A 14,394-nucleotide genomic window follows, 5' to 3' on the forward strand; every position below is an offset into this window, starting at 1 on the left:
CTAGAGTCGGAAACGACATGTGCTTTCAGATCTATCCACAGTTCTTTTGTTTATTTATATAATTTACTTATTCAAAATCAGTATTATGGATAATGTTATGTTCCCAGTTCAGTGAGGCATTGAATGGTGAAACAGCAACACATTTATTCAGTAACAACAGAAGCAGCCCCAACTGCTGCTTAGCTTCTATTTGTATATGGACTGCCGCTAGTCGGCTGCCAATGAGATTAAAATGATAGTTCCCACCTAAAATGCAAACCAACAACTCCGAAGACGAGCAGTCTGGAGTTTAACAGTAATGGTCATTAATCATTGCACAACAGTTTACAAGCAAATTATCTCAATACATAACAGATAAAGTGAGTAATGAATGTACATTTATACTATCTATCATCAAATAGTTACATTGAAATCAACATAATTCATGCCACCTCAACTGTTTTAATACATAGTGAATGAAGCAAAAATGTTATTTGAACTGTACTGGAGATATAACAAAAATTTGAGAGTAAATATATTCTTATTTGTAAAAGTGTTCTGAATTTTTGAAGAATTTTTGAAGAATTTTCAAGAATTTTGAATTTACAAAACAAAATTAAACCAAAGTTTAACTAATCTGCATTTCCTCAAGTGGGGATAACCTGTCTCTCTGTGATCTCTTTTATATCTTTTTATCTTTCCTTATTTTTCTTATACTCTTAGGTAGCCATGTTTCTGGCAAGATATTTGTCCCAACCACTTGTTTTTTAAAGTAGGTTTAAGAAGTTAGGCTGCACAATCCAAGGTCCCTTCCAACAGTATTATTATTATTATTATTATTATTATTATTATTATTATTATTATTATTATTGTTGTTGTTGTTGTTGTTGTTGTTGTTGTTGTTGTTGCTGCTGCTGCTGTTGCTGTTGTTATCATTTTGATTTTTATATATTAGTTATGATTCAAATTAAACTGTGAATGAATTCATAAATTAAAAATTACATATCTGCAATTGCAATATTCTTGGAATAATAAAAATATTACATGGTCAAAGCAAAAGGAAAATTTTGCATATGCCCCATCTACTTTTTTTGCTTCTGTTCTAATATTATTCAAAAACAGCAAAGAGCAGTTATTCCATATGGTGTATATAATATATCTGAAAAAAGCAATCCATTTATTTAATTTATTTTTAAGCTCTATATTAAGACTACCTATCATCACCTCATCAAATCTGATGACTTGTAATGCTTCCTTATGTTAGTTACTATTTTAAAATTGGCTTGAGCATTCTGAAAATCCATGTGCTGACAAGATGAGAAATTTGCTGATATTACTGCAATGATTAAGTCTTTTTTTAACTTTTGAATTTATTTCTTGATTGCATAAAAGTCAAAATAAGAACAAAAACAAAATAGAACCAAACTTAATGAGTAGTAACAAGTTATTGAGCCTTTCTACACTAGCAATTTAAAACATCAAGCAGTTAAATATTTTTGTAGCAATATATCTTCACTGAAGTAAGACAGGTATTGCTACAGCAATGGCTGGGTGATGCTGTAAATCCTTAGAGCAGGTGTCCCCAACCTATAGTCCGTGGCCAATATTGGGCTGTGGCCTGTTGGCACCTGGCCCCAGGAATAGTTGGAGAGCCCCACCCCACTCACAGTAGCACTGCCTCGTGGGCACTAACAGCCCCATTTGCGCATGCACGGAGATGCTAACATTGCCGCCAGCATAACGTGGATGTGGGGTCCATTTGCATATGCATGCGGGTACCAGTGCATGCACCATGGGGCGCATGGCACACTAGTATAGGCATCATACCCATACCCATTTGTGCATACGTGCATGGGCTGCACATGTGCACATTTCCCTGCTGTTCCCTTTCATTCCGGGCCACCAAGCTGGAAGGGTTCGGCAACTCTGCCTTAGAGTACAAATGCTCCATAATTAACTATCCTAAAGTACAATCTCATACTGATCATAAAGGTTGTTGGCATTGGGTTTATTTTCTTAAATTTTCTTTTCCAACTTATAAGGTAATAAAACTGACTATCAAGTAGCATCACTCAGAGGAATGTTGTCAACTGATCAGTTTTAAAAGAATAAATAATCTGGGTAGTAATTATTTTGACAATAAATCACTCTAATATGAGTCTAAGGCACTTCAAGAGATGCCTATAGCAGATCTTTCTACACCCTTAAAACACTCATTACATACAGCAAATGTTTCTTTCCAACCAACAATTTTCGATGGCAACATCACAAGGACTATATATTATTTCTTGATCTTCTATTCTTAATTTTTTCCTGTGATTGCAGGGGTTCATTCTGAACAAATAACAAATAACATACTTAACTTGCTCTTTGTTCTAATACAAGAGAGCTTTGAGTTGACTTTAGGACCATGAGCTTAAATTTAGTGCAGTGTTTTTACACTCTCAATAGCAAAGAGATTTTGTGAACAAGTCTGCTTACATATTTACATATTATAAATAGAAAGCAGCTTTCAGTATGAGTAAGGCTGAGCCCAAGGCAAAATCAGTATAGATTCTAGAAGCTTAACAGTTCCCTTCAGGCTGCTTTTCCCCAACTTCTACTTCTGTCTCAGGAAAATCATATCCTCCCTTAGGACTCTCTCTGGAGCAAAAGGTTTGTTGGTTTTTCATTTTAAAATATCTTATAGCATTGTGTCTAGCCTTCCAAACAAGTTTGAAGGTCCATACCATTAATAAAATTTCCATCTAATCCATTTCAATCACATCCACTCATGGGTGGAAAGTACTAAAAATAGTCAGTTCATTGTTTTGCTCGAACATTTATCCATGGTTAAAAGAATTTTTTTTAAATTATGTAGATCATAATAGCATGTTTAGAATTAAGGTTCTAACACAATTTTGTACTTATGTACTTCTAAGAACCTAATTTCCATGTAACTATGTTTAGGATTGACTTAAAACATGATTAGAGACAGGGCTTTTTTTCTCATAGAACGCTCAGAACGGAGTTCCGGCACCTTTTTTTGGATGGAACCTTGTAGGATAGGCAAGGCAGGTTGTATGACATGTGTGAGTTCCGGCACCTTTTTCTTTTACAAAAAAAGCACTGATTAGAGATAAACCAATTTGTGGTTCAAAGCTGTACCAGAAGCAGGGAGCATTTTATTGGTAAACCCAAGTTGCATATTGTTCATTGTTATGCCATTATAAACCTAAAAGGGCTGGAAAGCTTAGCCTTTAGGTTAGTCAGCTAGAATATTTATTCATTGATCGGTGGTACTTGATTTTTAGTTATCAGAAATAGTTTAAAAAGCAGATTTATTTCTGCTTTTCATAGTACATAAATATACCAGACCCTAATACAAATATGTTAACACTGAAATATTACACATACAAATACACATATGAAAACTCTCATTTTCTCTTTCTTATACAGAGGAAAGCAAAAATGAGAATTTCATAGACATATTTTGTAGTGTTACTGAATAATATGCTTCCAAATAAATTGTATTTTTATCCCCTTATTTTTCTATTCTGTTGTAATATTCACTGAATATCAAAATACAGAACTATAAACACAGATTTTAAATATTTAAAATTTTAAAAATCTAAACATTTCTAGAACGTAATTTATTTCTTAATTGTTATAAAAAAGAAATCTTTCAAACTACAATTACAGCATAGAAAAAATTCTTGCATTTGTTTATTATCCTGCCACTATTTTATATTAGTGAATATTTTTTTCAGCTTGACTATGTCTAATAAACTTTAATGAAAAAACTTTTAATAAGACTTATTTTTTATTTTGTGGTTATATGTGTGTATGTATCTAATGGTATTTTGTTATAGTATTAATAGGGACATTAAAAATATAAATTGCATGACCTTTGTAGAATTATAGTTTTCATTTATTTTAAGAATTATATTCTGCGATATAGCTTAAAAAATACTAAGCAGAATTTTAAGTATTAAATGAAAAATTAGTTAAACTGAATACATTAATTAAAAGGAGCTAATCAGTTTAAGGGCTAGTGCCTGCCAAATAAGAAGTTTGATTTGAGAATCACTTGAAATATAAAAGTTTAAATTGGCTTTCTGGAAACTCTATAGACTGAAGTTGAGATATAGTTATGAGGCAATTATCAGGTAGAATCTGATACTGAACCCTAAGATACAACATTATAAGTGGTTAATAAATCATCGTCTGATAGTGAAAAACTTAGCAAATCTACAGTATGTAGGCAGATACTTTCCCCTGGTTAGCCATTAATTATTAAGTTGCACCACTAGCTTATATACTGCTTCAGTTAGTAAAAAAAGTGATCCATCACAATGTTTTAATATATTGGCCTTAAAAACAAAGACCAAATTAATTGAATACAATAGATTTTAGAATTCTGCCCACTCATTAATTACTGCTCAATAAGATAAAAAGTGGGGGGAGGGTGTTGGTATGGTGAAATTGCTTTGGATTTTTAAAAAAATAATATTAAGAAAAGACATACGCAGACTATGGTGCAAGGTGTTGAAATAACATTTTGGTGCTACGTTGAATGGGGAGAAGATATTTTGTCCTTTAGCTTACTGATTTAGGCTGATAATTTCATCCAATATTATGTAGCAGTTTTGCCAAGGATGGAAGAGGCTATGGAGAACTGAAGGAATGGGCCACTTCACTTCTATTGCCATAAACATTCTTCAATTGGAACACCATACACAGATTTAAAGTGTGCAGAGACAGACTCTACTTCAACCATTCTGTCTCATTGGAGAGTTCAAACACAGTTCTTCTTGTCTGGCTTTTTCATAATAGTGAAGCAGTAGATCCTGAACTATTTCCATTTTTTGAAGTGAGACAACTTTCTGCCAAATAAATGCCTCCTCAAATTCAACATTATATTTAAACCTACCTTTAATGCATTTTGTGATTAGTTTGATTATTGCTTTGCACAAAATGTGTATCTGAAATTCACACCACTATTAGTAGGACACAGCAGAGTGTCTATAATTCATTGAGAGTCAGAAGCAAACTGAGATGCTTTGCATTTGCTCAAAGCCTGAGACAATACTTGAAATATTTAGGAGAAGCTACTCCACCTATTCGAAGTTCTAGCTAAAGCTTCTAACAGTGAGAGAAAATAAGTGGATCAGCCTTTCCAGAAAGAACCTTTTAATGGACTGGTTTACAAAACCTTCACAGGTACAACTCCCTTTTGAAACTTTACATAAACCTATAATTAAATTTAAAAAATAAAACAAAGATTTCATTGTCAGTGGTGTAGATTTAAAAGCAATATTAATTTTGTGGATGTTAGTTTTAAGAAATCATTGATATTATTTAAAACATAGTCATAAATATTCTGAGAATGGACCATATATGTGTTTCAGGTTAGTCAGTTTTCCTACTTGCTTTTATTTCATTATTCCAAAGGAATTTTATCTGCTCATTTTGGATTTCATGACTATTTTGATGATGTTCGTATTGCCAGGGAATCCCAAGAAGTGTTGGCCAATAGGCTCAGGGCTGTTTTGCAAAGGCTCCGTGATGCAGGCCTCAAATTAAAGAAAAACAAATGTAGTATTGGGGTCTCATCAACGGAATTCGTGGGATTCCGTATCAATGCTAGCAGGATTCACCCCACTGATTCAAAAGTGAAGGCCATCAAAATGGCTCCTAGGCCAAAATCAAAGGGAGAGCTGCAGGCATTTTTGGGCCTCCTGAATTTTTATCACACATTCCTACCTCATAAGGCTGCAATAGCAGAGCCCCTCCACAGGCTACTTGATAAAAATGCCCCTTGGAAATGGACTAATTTACATGAAAAAAGTTTCCAGGATCTCAAAGCCCTTCTTTCAGAAAAGTCCACTGTAACTCTTTACATTGAGTCTAAACCTGTATGGAGAGCTAACGGCTCTCCAGCAACCCAGAAAGGACATCTCCAGTCCTGCAATTGGTCAGCCTTGGGTGGCAAGCACAGGTTCAATCTGATTGGTTGCTACCATAGGGTTTGGCTATATATTGTGGCGGGGAGTGGCCCAAGTCCAGTACAGTTTCAGCTTGAATAAAGAATGAGTTCCTCTGTACTCAGCTGTGTGTCTTCATTCCTGCTCACCAGAGCCCACAACTTAACAAGTTCTGTGATTGTACTGTGATAATACAGTACAATTAGAAATTTTATGAAAATGAAGTTAATATTAACATTTTAGAGTAATAGCTTATTTTTTTAAATAAACAATTTTATTCTAATAAAATCTTATTCACTATTGTAGCAAAATAAGTATTATGGAATATCAAGATTTAGATCTGTTGATCAAAGCACTTAAAAAAATCAAGAGAAATATTTCAGCATGTTGTGTACACTTACACTGTAGAATGGGAAAAATATTTTAAAAGTAAGGGATGTGTATTTCCTTCAACTGAATGTTTTGTTTATTTGCAAGAAATATTCTTGAAATTATTTTGGTCAGTCAGTTCAAAGAAGTTTCATTCTCCCTTACTGAAGGACTATACCTATTTATATTTAGAGTTAAATAAAGCAGTAAAGAACAACATTGCATGTCAATCACTATCTAGTGAGAAACCAGCATTATTTACATTTGGGTCCCATCATTTTTTCTTCACTTCTTCTGCCACAGGTAATTGTCACAAGTAATTCACAATAGGATCATTTTAATTTTCATTTCATCACCAAGCTAAACCTGCCGTGAAATAATCCAATCCACCTCAAGGTAATAAAAATGGATCTAAGCAGAGCACTAAGAAATCAGAATGTAACTTTAAAAATATAAGTTTGATTTTAAAAAAAGGTCAATGCAAATATAATAAATATGGGAATAGATTATTATTACTACTGGTAACACATGCATAAAATATATTTGTATTTAAGTTAAAACTAATAGCTACATTGTCCTTAACTAAAGCATATCACAAAAAATATTCTGTCTCTTTGGCCTTAATTGAGTCACAGTTTGCTTCTCATCATATTAACTGGACCATTCACATTCATGTTCAATAATCTGGATCCAGAGTGTATAATAAGTATTAAATTGTGATGGAGACTACAAAAGAAAATGTGTATTTATTTCCATTGTTTCCTGTCATTAGAGGGTCATCAGCATATTGGTTTATTTTCTGTTTGGAGGATAATCAAGTTAAGATCATTCAACCTGGTCGGCATATGATGAAGACATAAAACACAAAGGGGACACAAGAGTCACTGCTAGTTTCTTAAAAATTCATCAATGCATTCTCAAGAGGCTGCTTATATGATGCAGCTGTGAATTTTGTCCTTTTTCTGCTATATCTTAAGTACAGCAGTTAGTAAAGGAAGAACTATTCCCTATTTTTGTTGTTGATTTTTTTACAACATTAGGCTTGTAAGTATAAGTATCTTATTTTGACTGGAAAATATATGTAACTATTTTTATTCCATACCATAATATATCTAAACCAAACGTTCTTTAACCAAATTTCTTTTAGAGATTAACTAAAGCAGAAGACTTTTTGGTTAAAATATAAATGCATACATTATCCTTGTCTTGCTTATTTTGACAAGATGACTGATAGCTTCATTACTTTAAGATATTGCAAACACATGCCAAAAAGTGGAATTTCCAATGTCCTTGAAATGTGATCAGAATTGAAAAGAGATGTAATATTCTTTTTCAATTTTTCAATGGTTCCAATGATAATTCAAAGCACATCATCATCCAGATTAGGTCCCTTTTGTTTACAATGAAAGAAAAAATCCTAGAATGATATAAATTGGAAATACAGTTTTATCCTATCTAATTTACCCTGGCAAATGGACTAAAGATATTTATTTATTTATTTATTTATTTTATTAAATTTTTATACCGCCCTATTCCTGAAGGACTCAGGGCGGTTTACAGGGCAACATAAAATATGATATAAAAATAGTATAAATTAAAATAGATTAAATTACATAAGCCCAACAATTAAAACAATATTAAAAGCTAAAACCCCTTCAGTCCAGGCCTGATAGATCAAAAAACCAAGTTTTCAGATCCCGGCGAAATGTACGCAGATCGGGGGCGGTCCGAAGTTCCACCGGTAAATCATTCCAAAGGGCAGGCGCGCCCACAGAGAATGCCCTCCCCTTGGGGATCACCCGCTGGCACTCCTTAACCGTCGGCACCCTGAGAAGGCCCTCCCTGTGGGAGCGCACAGGACGATGGGAGGTTGATGCCGGCAGCAGGTTTTCCCTTAGATAATCTGGACCCAATCCATTCAGGGCTTTATAGGTCATCACCAGCACCTTGAATTTCACCCGGAGGGCAACCGGAAGCCAATGCAGCTCACGGAGAAGAGGTGTTACACGGGAGTATCGGGAAACTCCCATAACAACTCGCGCGGCTGCATTCTGCACCAGTTGAAGCCTCTGCGTGGTCCTCAAGGGCAGCCCCATGTAGAGATTTGTTTGTTTGTATATAATTATACATATGGATACTGATTTACAGTTTTAAACTATTAATAGTATTTTTGTATAGTTGAATGTGCATTCAGAATAACCATATATTAATGTCTTCTTGAGATGTAGCATTTTATGGTGCAAGTGGGAAATTAGATATGTGGATTCTGCTATAAATTAAAAACAATAAAAATTACAGTGCACTTAGAAAGGACTAAGCAGATACTTTGCCCTGTTGTGTTAATTTCCAAAGTGTTGGAGTTTCTAGCAAAAGGAGAATATCTGTGCAGGCCATCTTCATCTATGAAGCAAAATCAAATAGATAAATATCATGTGATGATCCTGCATGAATGGATTACTTCCTTTTCCTTCCTGATATTCTTCTCAAGAGCTTTAAATATTATTCATTTTTAGTCAACAAATATATTGATCTAAATGCAATGCACACTTTCAAGAAGTTATATTCCACATGTACTTTTGTTTGGCTTTCTTGGGCAATTATTCAGGGCCCATTGCTGATGTCTATTCAGCTTTTTTATACTTGTTTATTTACATGTTTTATTTGGCTGTCTATCTAAGCAATATGATCCTTTTAACTGACTTTCATGATCATGCCCTAACATTACTCTGGGATGTGTTTGGAAATGACAAGGATGCTAGATTACAGTATAGAATTTTTGACACTGTGATGGCTCGGTGAGAAAGAAAAAGGGCAATGAGATGGGGAGGGGCAGTGAGAGCCTTGTCTCTTAAACCAAAGGCAGCCTTGAATTGGCTTTTGATGTATCCACAAAGTGTTTGGTAGAGTTGCTGTAATTGGGTTTCAAGAATCAGGACAACTAAACGGCAGCAGTGATACAGAAGCTGTAACTGCAGTTATTTTCATGACCATCTATATTTTCAAAGATCAGATGTAGTAGCCTTCATTATAAGAAAAATAGACACCTGGAAGTGGTAACAGCGCAGTAAAAGGATATTTAGAGATGCTAACATAGTTATTTTGTGCAAATTTGAATAAATCCCTGTCACTGCTTTTACAATACTTCTGTCAAATTCTATGGCAAATGAGTTAGACTATGTATTTTAAATGCTTGTAGGCTTTTTGCCATTAATTTTAATTCCAGTGTTTCCTTAGGATAGAGCAAAGATTTGCCCTTATTATCATTGCCAAGCAAAAGATAACAAATGGATGTTATATTAAAGGTCTTTCAAATGACAGTCTTGACCTTTTTTGAAAGCTATTGAATTCAAATATGTGCATTAGAATTATAGTACAGCAGCAAGCAATCTTGATCTCTTCAGCTGTGTTTATTTGGGTGGTAAAGTCCTACGTCTTTCTATCTGCATATCCTAAAGCTTTAATGTTCAAAATTGCATACATACTAAGCACACATCAATCAATGAACAATAAGGTGATAAAATATATGTAATAGAAGTGACTTAAATTTTCTTATTGGTTCAAGGTAACATATATTGACTTTTTCCGAGCATAGATTTAGCTGAGTGTAATATGTATTTTTCTATACGTATTTTCAATTATTTAAGAAACAAACTGTTGTCAAGTATCTATGGATTTTCATGAACAAGTCTGAATTTAAATTGTGGGTTTAGGTTTCAGAGCTTTTATCTTCCTCCCAGGAGCACTTTTTTTACTCTGCTTCTATGCAGTGAATTTCCTGGTCCTTCTCACTCAGCCATGGTAGAGTTTGTTGGACCAGTTATGCTGAAAGACTACACACAATCTACTAACAACATTGGCCTTCTTCAAACTTTTTTCTGGCTGCCGATGGAGAAAATCATCTTACTCATCTGCATGACTCACACTGGCTTCTCCACTCTGTGCGGGGACAATACCAACTCTAATAATCAATGTAGTGGTCAGAAGCTTCAAATAAAAGAAGACTACTAAGGCATCATACAGTCACCAGATCGAGTCGCAAGTGATCTATGTACAGCAGTAGCATCCAGTGGCACAAACCTGCACAAATCTCCATTGTGATTATGAAAGAGCTGTGTAGAATGGAGAAGCCAGCACGAGACACATAACCTGAGTAGGCCATTTTCTTCAATTATGTAAGTTGCTATTAAGTCAGTTGATTGAAAGAAAGTAGTTAAAGGATCTTTTAAAAAAGAAAAACAGTGGAAATGGATAAAAACATAAACGCTTCTTGTATATGGAGATTCTTAGTCATCCAGGTCATCGTTGTCCCAAAGGTGCTTTTTCAAAAGACAGCTGGACTTTCCTTGTTTTTTTTCTCTTGGAGACATTTTGCTTTTCATCCAAGAAGCTTCTTCAGTTCTGACTGAATGGTGTGTGTGCGGGGGTAAATGGAAGGATTTATATTCCTTGCAGTCATCTGGTCATTACCATTCTCTCTGAGAGTTCTTGAGGCCACTTGGGATTTATCTGTGCCCTCAGTGTCACCTGAATCATAGTGCAACTAGTTGTGGAACCTTGTTGGAACTGCTGAAAGGACTGTGTGAGATAGGTGGTGTCATAATCCTCCCCCTCTGTTGAGACAGAGCTATTCAGTTTTAACTAGATGGCCTCTTTCAAACAAGAAAAAAGAGGGATCAAAAAGGGGTATGAATAGCAGTATGAATAAAAGGAAATATCACCTTATTCAAATGCTAGAAGATCTGTTTAAAAGTTATGGAAAAAACTGTCTATAGATTGGCTACTATGTCATTTTAATCTTTCTGGTATTCTGTATTCCTTTTGTCTCTGATGAGGCTTACTCCTGTTTTTCTTGCACAAATATATTCAAAAATATGTTTTGGTGGTGTATGTGCATATGTGTCTATAAAAGTTTTATTATTATAATTTTTTTACATTGCATGATAGCTCACACATTAAACCATCTTTTTGTTGTTGTTAGCTGCGAAATCGTGTCCGACCCATCGCGACCCTATGGACAACATTCCTCCAGGCCTTCCTGTCCTCTACCATCTTCTGGAGTCCATTTAAGCTCACGCCTACTGCTTCAGTGACTCCATCCAGCCACCTCATTCTCTGTCGTCCCCTTCTTCTATTGCCCTCGATCTTCCCCAGCATTAGGCTCTTCTCCAGGGAGTCCTTCCTTCTCATTAGGTGGCCAAAGTACTTGAGTTTTAGCTTCAGGATCTGGCCTTCTAAAGAGCAGTCAGGATTGATCTCCTCTAGGACTGACTGGTTTGATCGCCTTGCAGTCCAAGGGACTCGCAGGAGTCTTCTCCAGCACCACAGTTCAAAGGCCTCAATTCTTTGGCGCTCAGCCTTTCTTATGGTCCAACTTTCACTGCCATACATTGCAACTGGGAAGACCATAGCCTTGACTATACGCACTTTTGTTGACAGGGTGATGTCTCTGCTTTTTAGTGTGCTGTCTAGATTTGCCATGGCTTTCCTCCCCAGGAGCAAGCGTCTTTTAATTTCTTGGCTACAGTCCCCATCTGCAGTGATCTTGGAGCCCAGGAAAATAAAATCTGTCACTACCTCCATTTCTTCCCCATCTATTTGCCAGGAATTGAGAGGGCCAGATGCCATGATCTTGGTTTTCTTAATGTTAAGTTTCAACCCAAGTTTTGCACTCTCCTTCTTCACCTGCAACAAGAGGCTCTTTAGTTCTTCTTCACTTTCTGCCATTAGAGTGGTATCATCTGCGTATCTTAGGTTGTTGATATTTCTTCCGGCAATCTTAATTCCAACTTTTGATTCATCTAGCCCTGCCTTTCTCATGATGTGCTCTGCATATACGTTAAATAGGCAGGGCGACAGTATACAGCCTTGCCGGACTCCTTTCCCAATTTTGAACCAATCAGTGGTTCCGTGTCCAGTTCTCACTGTTGCTTCTTGACCCGCATATAGGTTTCTCAAGAGACAAATAAGATGGTCTGGTACTCCCATTTCTTTAAGAACTTGCCACAGTTTGTTATGATCCACACAATCAAAGGCTTTAGCATAGTCAATGAAGCAGACGTAGATGCTTTTCTGGAACTCCCTAGCTTTCTCCATGATCCAGCATATGTTGGCAATTTGATCTCTAGTTCCTCTGCCTCTTCGAAATCCTGCCTGCACTTCTGGTAGTTCTCGATCCACATACTGCTGAAGTCTAGCTTGTAGGATTTTAAGCATGACTTTACTAGCATGAGAAATGAGTGCAATGGTGCGATAGTTTGAACATTCTTTGGCACTGCCTTTCTTTGGAATTGGAATGTAAACTGATCTTTTCCAATCCTGTGGCCATTGTTGAGTTTTCCAAATTTGCTGGCAAATTGAGTGTAGCACTTTTACTGCATTGTCTTTTAAGATTTTGAATAGCTCAGCTGGAATACTGTCACCTCCACTAGCTTTGTTGTTGCTCAGCTTTTCTAAGGCCCACTTCACTTCACATTCTAGGATGTCTGGCTCGAGGTCAGTGACCACCTCATTGTGATTATCAGGGACGTTAAGCTCATTCTTGTATAGTTCTTCTGTGTAATTTTGCCACCTCTTCTTAATCTCTTCTGCCTCTGTTAGGTCCCTGCCATTTTGGTCCTTTATCATGCCCATTTTTGCATTAAACATTCCCTTCATTTCTCCAATTTTCTTGAAAAGATCTCTGGTCCTCCCTATTCTATTGTTTTCTTCTATTTCTTTGCACTGTTCATTTAAGAAGGCATTCTTATCTCTTCTAGCTATTCTCTGGAATTCTGCATTCAATTGGGTGTATCTTTCTTTTTCTCCCTTGCCTTTTGCTTCCCTCCTTTCCTCAGCTATTTGCAAAGCTTCCTCAGACAGCCATTTTGCTTTCTTGCATTTCTTTTTCTTTGGGATGGTTTTGGTTGCTACCTGTTGTACAATGTCACGAACCTCTGTCCATAGTTCTTCAGGCACTCTGTCTATCAGATCTAATTCTTTAAATCTATTTGTCACCTCTACTGTATATTCAACAGGGATATGATTTAATTCATACCTGACTGGCCTAGTGCTTTTCCCTACTTTCTTCAGTTTAAGCCTAAACTTTGCAAGGAGAAGCTCATGGTCTGAGCCACAGTCAGCTCCTGGTCTTGTTTTTACTGACTGTATAGAGCTTTTCCATCTTTGGCTGCAGAGCATATAGTCAATCTGATTTCTGTGTTGACCGTCTGGTGATGTCCATGTGTAGAGTTGTCTCTTGGGTTGTTGGAAAAGAGTGTTTGCTATGACCATCGTATTCTCTTGACAGAATTCTATCAGCCTGTGCCCTGCTTCATTTTGCACTCCAAGGCCAAACTTGCCTGTTATTCCAGTTATCTTTTGGCTTCCTACTTTAGCATTCCAATCCCCCATGATGATAAGAACATCATTTTTTGGTGTTAGTTCTATAAGGTGCTGTAGTGCTTCATAGAACTGGTCAATTTCATCCTCTTCAGCACTGGTGGTTGGGGCATAGACTTGGACTACTGTGATATTGAATGGTTTGCCTTGGATTCGAACTGAGATCATTCTGTCATTTTGAGGATTGTATCCCAGTATTGCTTTTCCTACTCTTTTATTGACTATGAAGGCTACTCCATTTCTTCTGAAGGATTCTTGCCCACAGTAGTATACCTGATGGTCATCTGAATTAAATTCACCCATTCCTGTCCATTTTAGTTCGCTGATACCTAAGATGTCAATGTTCAGTCTTGTCATCTCTTGTTTGACCACGTCCAGTTTTCCTTGATTCATGGATCTTACATTCCAGGTTCCTATGGAGAAAAAATCTTTACAGCATCGGACTTTCCTTTCACCACCAGACACATCCACAGCTGAGCGTCCTTTCGGCTTTGGCCCAGTCGCTTCATTCTTTCTGGCGCTACTAGTACTAGCCCTCTGCTCTTCCCCAGTAGCATATTGGACGCCTTCCGACCTGAGGGGCTCATCTTCCAGCGTCATATCGTTTTGTCTTTTGGTACTGTCCATAGGGTTTTCATGGCAAAGATACTGGAGTGGGTTGCCATTTCCTTCTCCAGTGGATCACGTTTTGTCAGAACTCTCT

General features: G+C 36.3%; 1 protein-coding gene across 1 annotated transcript in view; it reads left to right on the forward strand.

Moving 5' to 3' along the window:
* Positions 1–14,394, forward strand: part of EPHA6 (EPH receptor A6) — a gene marked incomplete at both ends in the record, with an annotated part of 451,179 nt that overhangs the window by 337,477 nt on the left and 99,308 nt on the right. The gene's annotated exons all lie outside the window — the stretch shown is intronic.

This window comes from Vipera ursinii (genome assembly GCF_947247035.1).
Source record: "Vipera ursinii genome assembly, chromosome: 4".
Classification (NCBI taxonomy): domain Eukaryota; kingdom Metazoa; phylum Chordata; class Lepidosauria; order Squamata; family Viperidae; genus Vipera; species Vipera ursinii.